Genomic DNA, 12,275 nt, shown 5'->3' on the forward strand with positions numbered 1-12,275 from the left:
CGGGAAGAAGAAGACGAGGTCATCCAAGAAGAAGGACTGGATTGGACTGAATGAGCATCAATAATTTACATATGTGTTTCTATAAAAGACTGGGTCAAGGGATAGTTAGGTTGTCAGACTTCATGCCCTGGCAATGGACTCTGTTATTGTAGGGTTATGAACTGGCCCGGAGCTCTGTAATATTTGTATCTTGAATTGGTTCTATTGCTAAATACATTTTGAAATTGGCATTTTTCTTCTTGAAGTCTTTATTCAAAGAACATGCGGATGAGCAGTGACACACGAGAGGTACTGCAATCCAACACTGTGGAGAAATATCATCGACCAATCATAGCTTCACCTGCACAGTTCTGCCTTCTGCTGAATCTATGTGCAGAATAACAGCCTTATTCTGCAATAAAACAATCCTTATGGTTGGTGTGTTTGTCATAGACTTGTGTATTTTGTGCTGTTTGTTTTCTTTGTTTCTCTCTAGGCAGTGTGGTGGATTCACTTTTGTGCCATGTTCGCTGATGACCTTTACACCTGCGGCTGGATACAAATCGCCAGTCTTTCATAAGCTGCTGCCTTCTGTTCTGATCATTTTGTCTGATTTGATCATAGTGGTAAACCTGGTTCGGTAGCGTCTTTTGTGACTTGAATCTTGTAGTATTTTTCTCACTCCCCTTTTGTTCTCAACTTCCCTTGCTAGGTCACCACATACCTCTCATTCAGAGAAACAACCTGCACTTTACGAACCTCACCTTTTCACCACACTGTAACTATTATCTTTCTTTTGCTTATTAAAGCCTAGTTTGAATTCCATCAGCTGTTGTTTGTTTTTGTTTTTTTTGGGTAGAGTCGGAAGTGCATGCGTAACATTACGATCAGACCATTATGGACCTGGTGGACAATGACACTGTTTGGCAAACTTAATTTGCACAGGTCATGCTTATGTGGCAGCACAAGAAGCTTTTCTCTGATTTATGGTGCTTCCCTCAGAGACTTTCGTGTCGTCACGTGAGTCTCCTAGGGTGTGAAAATCCAGCCCCTCCTGAGCAGCTTCCTGCCGCTTTAGCGCTGTCCGGAGCTTCCACCCTCTGCATTCGGCATCTCATTTTTGGCCTCACAGCGCGAGCCATATGTCTCCGTTCCTGTTACTCAGGTGAATAGGGCAGATGCTATAGTTTTTTGTTGCAATGCTCCTTCACTTACCCTACTGACAGGGCTAAAAAAGGTTTAATTATTAATTTAGCATGATGGAGGGCTGCGCAGTGGGCCACTGCAGTAATTAAGAACCAGACTCCCACCTCCATGCATTTTGACTCGTTTCAGGCGTGTGCTTGAGCACCCGGTCCAGGGCGGGGAGGCAGCGGCTAAGTTTCTCTCCTTACGTCATCAACTGCGGTCAGTCCGCTTGAACCTATGCCTACCCCATCACTGTCAGCTGCAGCAGATGACCCCATGCAGCTGGTCAGGGACAGACTCACCTGCTCTCAGAGGCAGATGAGATTTTCTGAGAGAAGCAGCTTGGATTGTGGGCAACCAGGCCATTTCATCGCCGGATGTCCAGTCTGGCTTAAAGACTAAACTTCTTGTTAAATGTCCTCTCACCTCACAGTTCTTGGTACATTCCTCTGCCTTCACATCTCCATCACTCTCTCTTTCTTAATTGATGCTGATGTCAATATAATCGACCAGGATAAGGCCGAGCAAGCCAACAACCCCGTCAAGACCCTATCCGAGACAAAGATCATCCTGGGTTTGGATGGTAAGGTAACCCATCGTACAGCACCCATGACCCATCACGTCAGGTAATCACAGGGAGACTATCCAATTTTTTTTTATTCATTTGTCTTCCTCCCCAGAAGTTCTGGGTGTCCCATGGCTAGCCCCATGGTCGACTGGGAGTCTCACTACCTGTCATTTAAACTGTCTCCCTTCAGCTCTCTCCTCCTCCCCGAGCAGCTCGGAGGCACTACCTGAGGTCCCAGATCTCTCCACTGTACCTGTCGAATACCACAACCTTGGTGATGTATTCAGCAAGCAGCATGCTATCTCTCTACCCCCTCATCGACCCTACAACCAGGCATCAACCTGCTTCTCTTGGCTCCCTTGCCATCCAGCCAACTGTACAACCTATCTCAACCGGGGTGGGAGTCCATGGAGAAATACATTGGAAAATCACTGGAGGCTTGGGTGATTGAACCAACTTCATCCCCGTGGGGGGCAAGTTTCTTCTTTGTCCAGAAGAAGAATGACCCTCTCATCTAGGCCTCAATGACATCACCTCCAAAAATAAATACCCTTCACCCCTTCTCGACTCGCTTTTGGTCCACTCCATCGAGCCCGGATCTTCTACAACCCGACCCTCCAAAAGCTTACCATCTGGTCCGGATTTGTCAAGGTGATGAGTGGAAGACCGCTTTCAACAACCCATTGGGGCATTATAAATATCTGGTTATATCCTTTGGTCTAACCAACACCCCTATGGTGTTCCAGTCATTGGAAAACTATATTCTTCTTGACATGATTAATCAGTTTGTCTTTGACATCCTCAACTTCTCTGTGACAAGGGAGGAACACGTTCAGTGTGTTTGCCTTCTTCAGAACAAGCTCTTTGTTATATGAAAGAGAAATCTGTCTGTTCGTCTCCTTATTGCTCTTTGGCTTCTTACAACATTCCGGATGTGAGTTCCCCACCTGTTGCAGGTGAGTACAATGGCTCCACTGTTTAGTGATTCACCTAGTCTTATGTCTGTTTGACACGCTTCTCGTTGTTTATAGGCTCCTGTGTGTGAGTTCCCCACCTGTTACAAGTGATTGTAGTGCTGCAGTGTTTGTGCTTCACTTAATGTGCACCCCGTTTGACAGGTTTATTGCTGTTTATAGGCTCAAAGCTGACTATTGGGCAATCCACTGTGTGCATGTTATTTTGGAGATGTAGCCATCCCCACCATTGAAAGTTTTCTTGAACTGGGCAAACCACTCATTTCTGTTTAGGAAGGCTTGCCAGCTAGGTGGCTAATGGGACTGGGTGGACGTTACCGATCCGATAGCAAAATGCCACCAGAATCAACAAAGTCTTGTGGGGCTAAAACAAGTCTTGATGAGACAAAGGAGTGAGATGACAAGCATAAAGGTGTGAGACGGGCAAAGGTTTTATAAGGATAAGGATAAAAGACTTTATTGATCCCACATCGGGGAAATTGCACGTTACAGCGGTAGCCCGTGGTGTACAATACAGAAACGTACTAAAGGAAAAAATAAAAACACTCTTATGTTATGTACATTGTACAGTATATACAGAATATTTTTTTTTAAATGACACATTTAATTAATCATTGCAGTAAATAGTTCTTATTTCTAAATCCTATATATAATAACTCTGGTCAGCCCCTCTCAGTATTGCCATAGAAGGTAAGAGGACCACTACATCAGCACCATCCACTTAGCTATTCTGGTTTTAGCAATCATAGTAACTGGACTGTTTCAGTTTCATGAAGACATCTCTCTTCTCATTCAAGAGGCTTGATTAGTTCTAGCTGACTGTTTGGGAGTTCCAGATAATTATATGCTTCTGAAGCCAATTACTTTTTTGAAGTTTCGGTCACCTGGTTGTTGGTTGCTCCACCACTCATTATGCAGGTCGTTCAAACTTCCCTTGAAAAAAAGACTTTACGAAAAAAGGTTTGTTGTCTCAGACTAAAACCAGAAGAGACCATGGTATGGCTATGACGTCAACTCACTCTTCACGTGCATCCCTACCACCGACGCAATAGACACCATCCATAAGCGCCTTCTATTCAACAAGAACAGTCCAGAAAGAACAGCCTTAACACTGGCCCAAATCTGCACAATGCTGGACCTGTGTTTGAACACCACCTATTTCCAGTCCAGAGAAGGCTTCTACAGGCAGAAACATGACTAAGTCATGGGTTCACCAGTATCCCCTATAGTTGCCAACTCCCATAGTTGTCTATATGTGGAGATCCCAGGCCCTTCACAGGAACCTCACAAAACCATTGGCTCAGATATGTGGATGACATCTATGTCAAAATTCGAACACAGGAATTGGAAGTGTTCTCAAATCACCTCAACAAAGCAGATGAGCATGTAAAATTCACATTGGAAGATGTATAAGGAAACAGTCTAGTCTTTCTGGACTGTGCAGTCAAGATCACTGAGGACAGAAACCTCACTATTGAAGTCTACAGAAAGCCAACACATACCAATCAGTACCTTCAGTATGACTCCCACCACCCACTGGAACACAATTTCAGAGTGATCAAAACCCTCCAACACTGGGCCAAAGAAATACCCACCACATCCCAAGGCAGGAAGAAGGAACAGGATCATACTAAGACAGCTCTCAAAATATGTGGTTACCCAGACTGGGCCTTCACCAGGACCTCAAAAAAACAAGACCCCAGCAAAGAAGAGGAGGAGAGAAACAAATGCTACATATAATACCATTCTCCATCAGGAAACCAGCCAATCTCCTTTTTTCCCAATATGTGGGCAAGACCCCATGCTCCCAGTTGACTTTCTGTTGGGTCAGGTTAAAAAAGCTATTGGAGGAGATTTCCATTAGTGGATTCAGAAGAATCAGCTCTGGTTGCAGATAGCTTTTTAGGGAGCTCGGGAGAAGGTTGCTGTAGAGCACAGAAGAAAAATTATGACCTATGTTCGAGGCGTTCCACTAAAGGATGGTCAGTTGTTGTTCTTGTAAAACTGTTGTGCTAAAGGGTGTCTTAAGATTCAACATCTATGGAGCTCAGTGGTATATCAGAATCTTAAAGCACCAAGGGATTGAGGTTAGTTTACACCATTGAACCCATTGATAATCGTACCGCTGTAGCTCGATTGACCCCACAACAGTTATTTCCAGAATCTATAGTTGCTTACGCTAGGTTAGACCTGTCACGGAGCCCATTGTTAGGGAGTTGACCATGGACATTGGCCCAAGGACCATCGTTACCATCGGTCCTCACCAATACCAGAGAAGACACCCTGTGATAAACAACAGGCAAACAAAGGTCAGGATTCCACATTCATTGAGCTTTGAGACCAGTGGTTGAACCTTCTCATAGGTCATGTTGTTGCTGACCTTTTTTGGCACTTGGACTAGTTTTGTACACCTATCATTAGGGTGATGATGTCAAAGATGGTGGTAGACTGTAGCTGGGAAAACAGTCTTCACTTTCCTATCATTATTGCAGTTTCTGGACTGGAGAGCATCTTATGGAAGAGAAATCTGTCTGTTTGTTTCCTTATTGCTCTTCGGCTTCTTGCCACATTCCGGATGTGAGTTCCCCACCTGTTGCAGGTGAGTACAATGGCTCCAGTGTTTAGTAATTCACCTAGTCTTATGTCTGTTTGACATGCTTCTCGTTGTTTATAGGCTCCTGTGTGTGAGTTCCCCACCTGTTACAAGTGATTGTAGTGGCTGCAGTGTTTGTGCTTCACTTAATGTGCACCCTATTTGACAGGTTTATTGCTGTTTATAGGCTCAAAGCTGACTATTGGGCAATCCACTGTGTGCATGTTATTTTGGAGATGTAGCCATTTTAGTTTGACCTTGTCCCTCACTCATGTCTTACTGTCTTCAGGTGACTCTGTGTAGTTTCTCTGGGCTACTACCCACCCCAGGTGGAGAGGAACAGTTTGACCACAAGAAGGGGCATGTATTGATTTCATGTGGTTCATTTACCTGATTTGGGATGAGATGCAAAACTCACTGAGGGTCAAAGGACACAAAATAAAAAAAGAAACAAGGACAGGAAGATAGAAGAGAGAGAGAAGGTGGATGTTAAGTTGGACAGAAAAATATAGATTGTATTAAACTAACAAGTTCAGTTAATTCACTGAAACTGGTAAAACAGAGCAGTGTAGATGTTAGCATTGAAAGTTTTCTTGAACTGGGCAAACCACTCATTTCTGTTTAGGAAGGCTTGCCAGCTAGGTGGCTAATGGGACTGGGTGGACGTTACCGATCCGATAGCAAAATGCCACCAGAATCAACAAAGTCTTGTGGAGCTAAAACAAGTCTTGATGAGACAAAGGAGTGAGATGACAAGCATAAAGGTGTGAGACGGGCAAAGGTTTTATAAGGATAAGGATAAAAGACTTTATTGATCCCACATCGGGGAAATTGCACGTTACAGCGGTAGCCCGTGGTGTACAATACAGAAACGTACTAAAGGAAAAAATAAAGAGACTCTTATGTTATGTACATTGCTATGTACGTTGTACAGTATATACAGAAATTTTATTTATTTTTAAAAAATGACACATTTAATTAATCATTGCAGTAAATAGTTCTTATTTCTAAATCCTATATATAATAACTCTGGTCAGCCCCTCCCAGTATTGCCACAGAAGGTAAGAGGACCACTACATCAGCACCATCCACCTAGCTATTCTGGTTTTAGCAATCATAGTAACTGGACTGTTTCAGTTTCATGAAGACATCTCTCTTCTCATTCAAGAGGCTTGATCAGTACTAGCTGACTGTTTGGGAGTTCCAGATAATTATACGCTTCTGAAGCCAATTACTTTTTTGAAGTTTCGGTCACCTGGTTGTTGGTTGCTCCACCACTCATTATGCAGGTCGTTCAAACTTTCCTTGAAAAAATCATGTTTAATCGTTGCCATGTGTGATTGGCCTCTTCTCCTCCAGAGTGTGGTTTTCAATACCATATTGTAAACAGGTGACAGGTAGTGTCTAAGACCCTTACCTCTGTTTAATGATGGTCTTTCCAGTTTGGCATAGATGGCTTCTTTCCCTCCTCTCTGAAACCACCTGGCTAAAACCTGTACATTATTATCCTCAAAGAAGTGATTTAGAATCACCAGAATTACCATGACCTGAGACCTGTGAACCTTCACAGACATTTCCATCTAGCTAGCACTAAGCTGCTGAGAAGATACACCAAAGGAGCAACCAGTTTACCTGATACCCCAGGACCACACACCAAAGACTGCTTTCGAACTGGAATTCCATTTTCTAGCTTGGCTCCTCCACCAGGATCACCAGTTAAAAGAGCAACACACCAGAGGAAGCCTCTTCCCCTACAGGACTGGTAACTCCAACAGGGTTGAGTCAAGCTAAGATCAGCATAAATTTGACTTCAATGTTGTATTTTTGTTGTAGAGAGTTGTGTCATGGAAGATTTTGACCAAAAAATGCTCTGGATGTGTTTTAAAATGAAAAGCCACAAAACACTGATCAGGAAGTAAGTTTATATTGTGTAATATGGAGACAACAAAACTCCAATACAGGTGTACTGTATATCAGAAAAGTGCCTCCCCGAAGGGAAAGTTCAGACAGCTTATATACTAGAGCAGAGGTGTCTAAACCTTTTGCAAAGGGGGCCAGATTTGGTGTGTTAAAAATGTAGGGGGGCCGACCTTGGCGGACGTTCTTTACATAGAACAGCAATAATTTCAAACAAATTTCAGCAAGCCATTCTGTGTTTCACATTTGCTTTTTTATTTTAATTTCAGCGATCTTAAGCATGTCTTTTGGTTGATTTAAAACATGCATATCATATGAAATTGAATATTCACTTAACTTCACTTTTTTAACACTTTTTTCAGAAGTAATTGTACTCTTGAGTGCAAATTACTTTTGAAACATAAAAAAATATCTCACCATGGCAGTTCAATATTCACAGAATTTTTAAATAAAATAACAGAGAAATGAACAAGTAAATGTTGATTGGATTTTTAAATGTTTATTATTCTGGAGTGAAAACTGAAAACTTATATAAGTTATAAACTGAATTTATAACTGATTTTGATCTTAAAAAAACAAAACTTATTCAGACTTATTGTAAATGACAAATGACTTGTCTGCATTAGTGTGATGGGTGATACTGAGATCTGGACTGCAGCACATAGGCCAGGTCTGGCTCAAAGGCAGTGGTATTGATGCGCAAGATGTCTTGTAAGTTAGAGTCCGTTAGCTGTGTCCTCACACGGCTCTTATTTAAGTTCATAACCGAGAATGTCTTCTCACACAAATACGTCGACCCAAACAAGCTTAGCATTTTCTTACCAAATGCTCGAATCTCTCGAAACCTGTCCTTATCCAGCTGTCGGTAAAAGTTGGCGAGAGAAAGCTGCTGGTGCCGACCGCGGCTCTCTGCGTCACACTGCAGCTCAATGAGCTCCAGCTGCAAATGGTCTGGAACATCATCCGTGTCCACGGAGAAAGGTGAGGGAAAAAAGTGCGATCTCCTTCTCGATGGCTGCAAAATCCTGAGAGCTTTGTTTAAACTCTTCAGCCAGAGATGACATGCTTTGTCATGTAAATATACTTGGCTTATGACTGCGTCTGGTCCCTGGAGACTGGTGTTGAGGACATTAAGGTGCTTTGTAATATCAACTAGAAACCCCAAATCAGCCAGCCACATAGGGCCACTTAGTTCTCCCATAGGTTGTCCTTTTTCAGCCAAAACTCACCGATTTCTTGCCTAAGTAAGTAGAAGCGTGACAGTGCAGAACCCCGACTGAGCCATCTCATGTCAGTGTGATAGACAACAAGAAAAGCCCAGAGGAATCTGGGAAACTGTTGGAACTGACGGTGGTATAGCGCTCTGGAGCGGATATAGTTAATCGCCTTTATCACCGGTCCCATAACATGTTCGTATCGAAGATGTTTAGCACACAGAACTTGCTGTGTTACCTGTCATCCACGGCAGCGCAGAAGAGAATAAATCTGTTCCTCTTGTTTCGTTTTTCTCTGAAGGTCAAGTAGTTCTTCAGTAACATTCATTTCGTTGTCCACTCCTCTCAAAAAAATAAGTAACTGAGCAGTGTCAGAGGCGTCTGTGCTTTCATCGCAAGCTAGCGAAAAAAAAGTCAAACAACTTTCCTCTGACTCCCAATTGTCTTTTGATGTCTGATGACACTTCTTCAATCCTGCGTGCCACAGTGTTACGTGCCAGGCAGACTTTGGCAAACTCCTGCTGCTTCTCAGGACAGATTTTCTTCACCAATCAGCGCTGCTACCTCATAACTAGCCTTTGTAGCATTCTCATTTGACTCTCGAGCTCTTGCAAAATATTGCTGCTGTGAGATTAAACTAGCTTCAAGTTGCTTCGGTTTCTCGCTGCGTTCCTTACCTGTGATCTTGTTGTATACGTCAGCATGTTTTGTTTGGTAATGTCGCTTCACATTGAACTCTTTAAAAACAGCCACTGTCTCTTTACAAATGAGGCAAACACAGTTGTTGCGCATTTCACTGAATAAATAGTCCAATTTCCACCCATCCTTGAACTGTCGGCCCTCGCAGTCAACTTTCCTTTTTTGTTGATTGTCGCCATTTTAGAAAATTGGGGGCTCATTTAGTCACTCACTCATTTACTCATTTGCGGTTCCTCATTTACCTACTAAATGGCAGCATTTAGTACGCGCAGGTAACTACTGCTGCCCAATGTATTAATTCTATGTGTTGAAGAGAATTCTTTTATCTTGTGTTATACTATATGTTTTTGTTTTCTGTTACAGTTAGTTTAGAAGTTAGGGATAATTCTGATATGTATATTGTATTCACCCTCTGTACTATGTACAAGTACACAGAGGCCGAGTATCCATTTATCTGGATTATTGTAAATATACATCCTCTTTGTATATTCCAAATCCTGTTCTATTTGATTTTATCTTATTTTTCTCTGCGTGCTCTTGCTGTTGTTGCACTGTAAATTTCCCCGTGTGGGACAATAAAGGATCTGAATCTGAATCTGAATCTAATATATAATCTTCAGTACGAATAAAGATAAGCAAGTCAGTTGACCCTTCCTTTATGAATGTACTTTAGGCAGTTGGAGGCAGGATGAGATAGTCAGACGGAAAGTGTTAAACCCCCATTATAAAATGCAATATAATAATTTATTGGTGTTGATAAGCATCCAATGGGACGGGAAGAAGAAGACGAGGTCATCCAAGAAGAAGGACTGGATTGGACTGAATTAGCATCAATAATTTACATATGTGTTTCTATAAAAGACTGGGTCAAGGGATAGTTAGGTTGTCAGACTTCATGCCCTGGCAATGGACTCTGTTATTGTAGGGTTATGAACTGGCCCGGAGCTCTGTAATATTTTATATCTTGAGTTGGTTCTATTGCTAAATACATTTTGAAATTGGCATAATTTGTCTTGAAGTCTTCATTTAAAGAACACGCGGATTGGCAGTGACAGACGAGAGGTATTGCAATCCAACAATTTGGTGACCCCGACGTGATGAAGACAGAAAAGTCATCTGAGGCAAAGAATTAAACAACGGTCACTTCGGAGGACAACTGACGACAAAGGGATCCCTAATAAAAAGGTAAGCATACACCTGTTTAATCAAAAGTTCTGCACATTGGCAATTTCTAAAAATTTGTCGTCACTGTCAAGTGTCCTAGTTATAAATTCCAGATACAAATATTGCAAATATTGAAACGACTGCAGGAATTACGCTTAGAGTCCGTAAGGACGTTTAGAGTCTATAAAGTTTAACGGTTAGAGGCCGGAAGTACTATTGAAAAACAAAAAAACAGGGAATAGACGGTTAGAGTAAACCGGAAATAATACAGTGCTGTATATGAAAAAGAATTGGGTTTGGACTGAGCGCAGTTGACGGGACGGACACTCCCGATGCCCGAGATTTGTGTTTGTGTGTGGGTTGGAAAAGTGACAGAGTGAACGTGAATTAAAAGGCTCCTTGGGAATTAACCCCCAGAGTGAAACCGGACCAACGAAGTTTGGTCTAGACCAGGCATGGGCAAACTAAGGCCACACGCGGCCCGTTAAATGTTTTAATCTGGCCCGCCAAACTTGAAAAATTAAATGAATAAACCTTGTTAATGTTAAATTTTCACTGCAATTCTGGTGTTTTCCCACTAGAAAAAAGACAGTCAGGAGGAGAGTGATGGTGATATCCTGAAGGATAACAGAACTTTCAGTGCTTTAAAATAGAAATGGTTATTAATTTTTTTTAAAAAGGCACATTTTATTCATTTGATTTTAAGTGTTTTAAGACTCATTCCAAAGTCAGATATTTTGTTGTAATGCTTCTCTTCATTTTCATTTCAAATTAAAGCACATGTTTTCTCCATATCCCAAGATGTGTATTTTTTCTCCAATGAGGTGAGGTTACCAAAGCACTCCATCCATCCATCTGCTCCTGGTCCGGCCCCTTTGTCAAATGTTAGAACCCATTGTGGCCCACGAATCAAAATGTTTGCCCACCCCTGGTCTAGAAGCTTGTTTCACTGAGGCATTGAGCTGACCGTTGGAGTCATTCACATTCAGTCTCACTTGGGAGCATAGTTAAAGATGGAACTAGAATGTGGCAAAGCGTGTTGGGATCAGGGAGAATGTTCTCCCTATCCTCGGTCTGTGGAAGAACAGTGGAAGTGGACTCTTGATCAGGTGGTGAGTGGCATGAAAGAAGAGGACAGGGAGAGAGAATTGGATGCAATAAAAAAGTTGTGGAAGAAAACTCGGAAGCAAAAGATACTTCCCCCTCCAGAGGTGAAGGTTAATTTAGCTGAAGCATTGTGTAAGTGGGAGTCAGAAATTCACACCATATTACAGGATCATTTGGATAATCCTAAGGTTTTATAGCAGGACTTTGGACATGTCTGTACTACAGTGTGCTAAAAAGGTGACATTCCCAGTCTGATTGGGAAACTATTCCTGTCTGGCTGCCAAACATGCAGTGTCCATTTTCAGATGTCGTCACAGGCTCTCAGCTCCTGCTGAACATTGCATGTTTCTCAGTAACTGAACCTTTGACATCAACAATCTTTTTAAATAGCTGGGCACTTGTTGTCTATATGGTAAACTCAACATGGTCCTGGAAGCCGGAGAATTCCTTATCAGTTGTCATGGTCAGTTGATAGATAGGTTCTGGTTTAGTTTGCTTTGCCACATTAAGTTGAAGTTAAGTATGGTTTAATGGAAGTACATACATGTGTACAAAGCTGATTTTTCGGCAGGAATTTAAGAGACATAGACATTTGCTAACAAAAATTTGGAAAATACTCCTTTGCTTATTAGCCTAATCAATCTATCAATCAATCTTTATTTATATAGCGTCTTTTACAATCAAAATTGTTTCTAGGCGCTTTACAGAATCCCAGGGCCTAACCCCAGACAAGCAACAGTGGCAAGGAAAAACTCCTCTTCAACAGGAAGAAACCTTGAGCAGGACCAGGCTCATGTAGGGGGACCCTCCTGCTGATGGCTGGCTGGGTAGAGAGAGCGGAGAAGGGGAGGACAGATAGAGGATATAATAGG

The sequence above is a fragment of the Takifugu rubripes genome, chromosome 18, assembly GCF_901000725.2.
Source record: "Takifugu rubripes chromosome 18, fTakRub1.2, whole genome shotgun sequence".
NCBI lineage: Eukaryota > Metazoa > Chordata > Actinopteri > Tetraodontiformes > Tetraodontidae > Takifugu > Takifugu rubripes.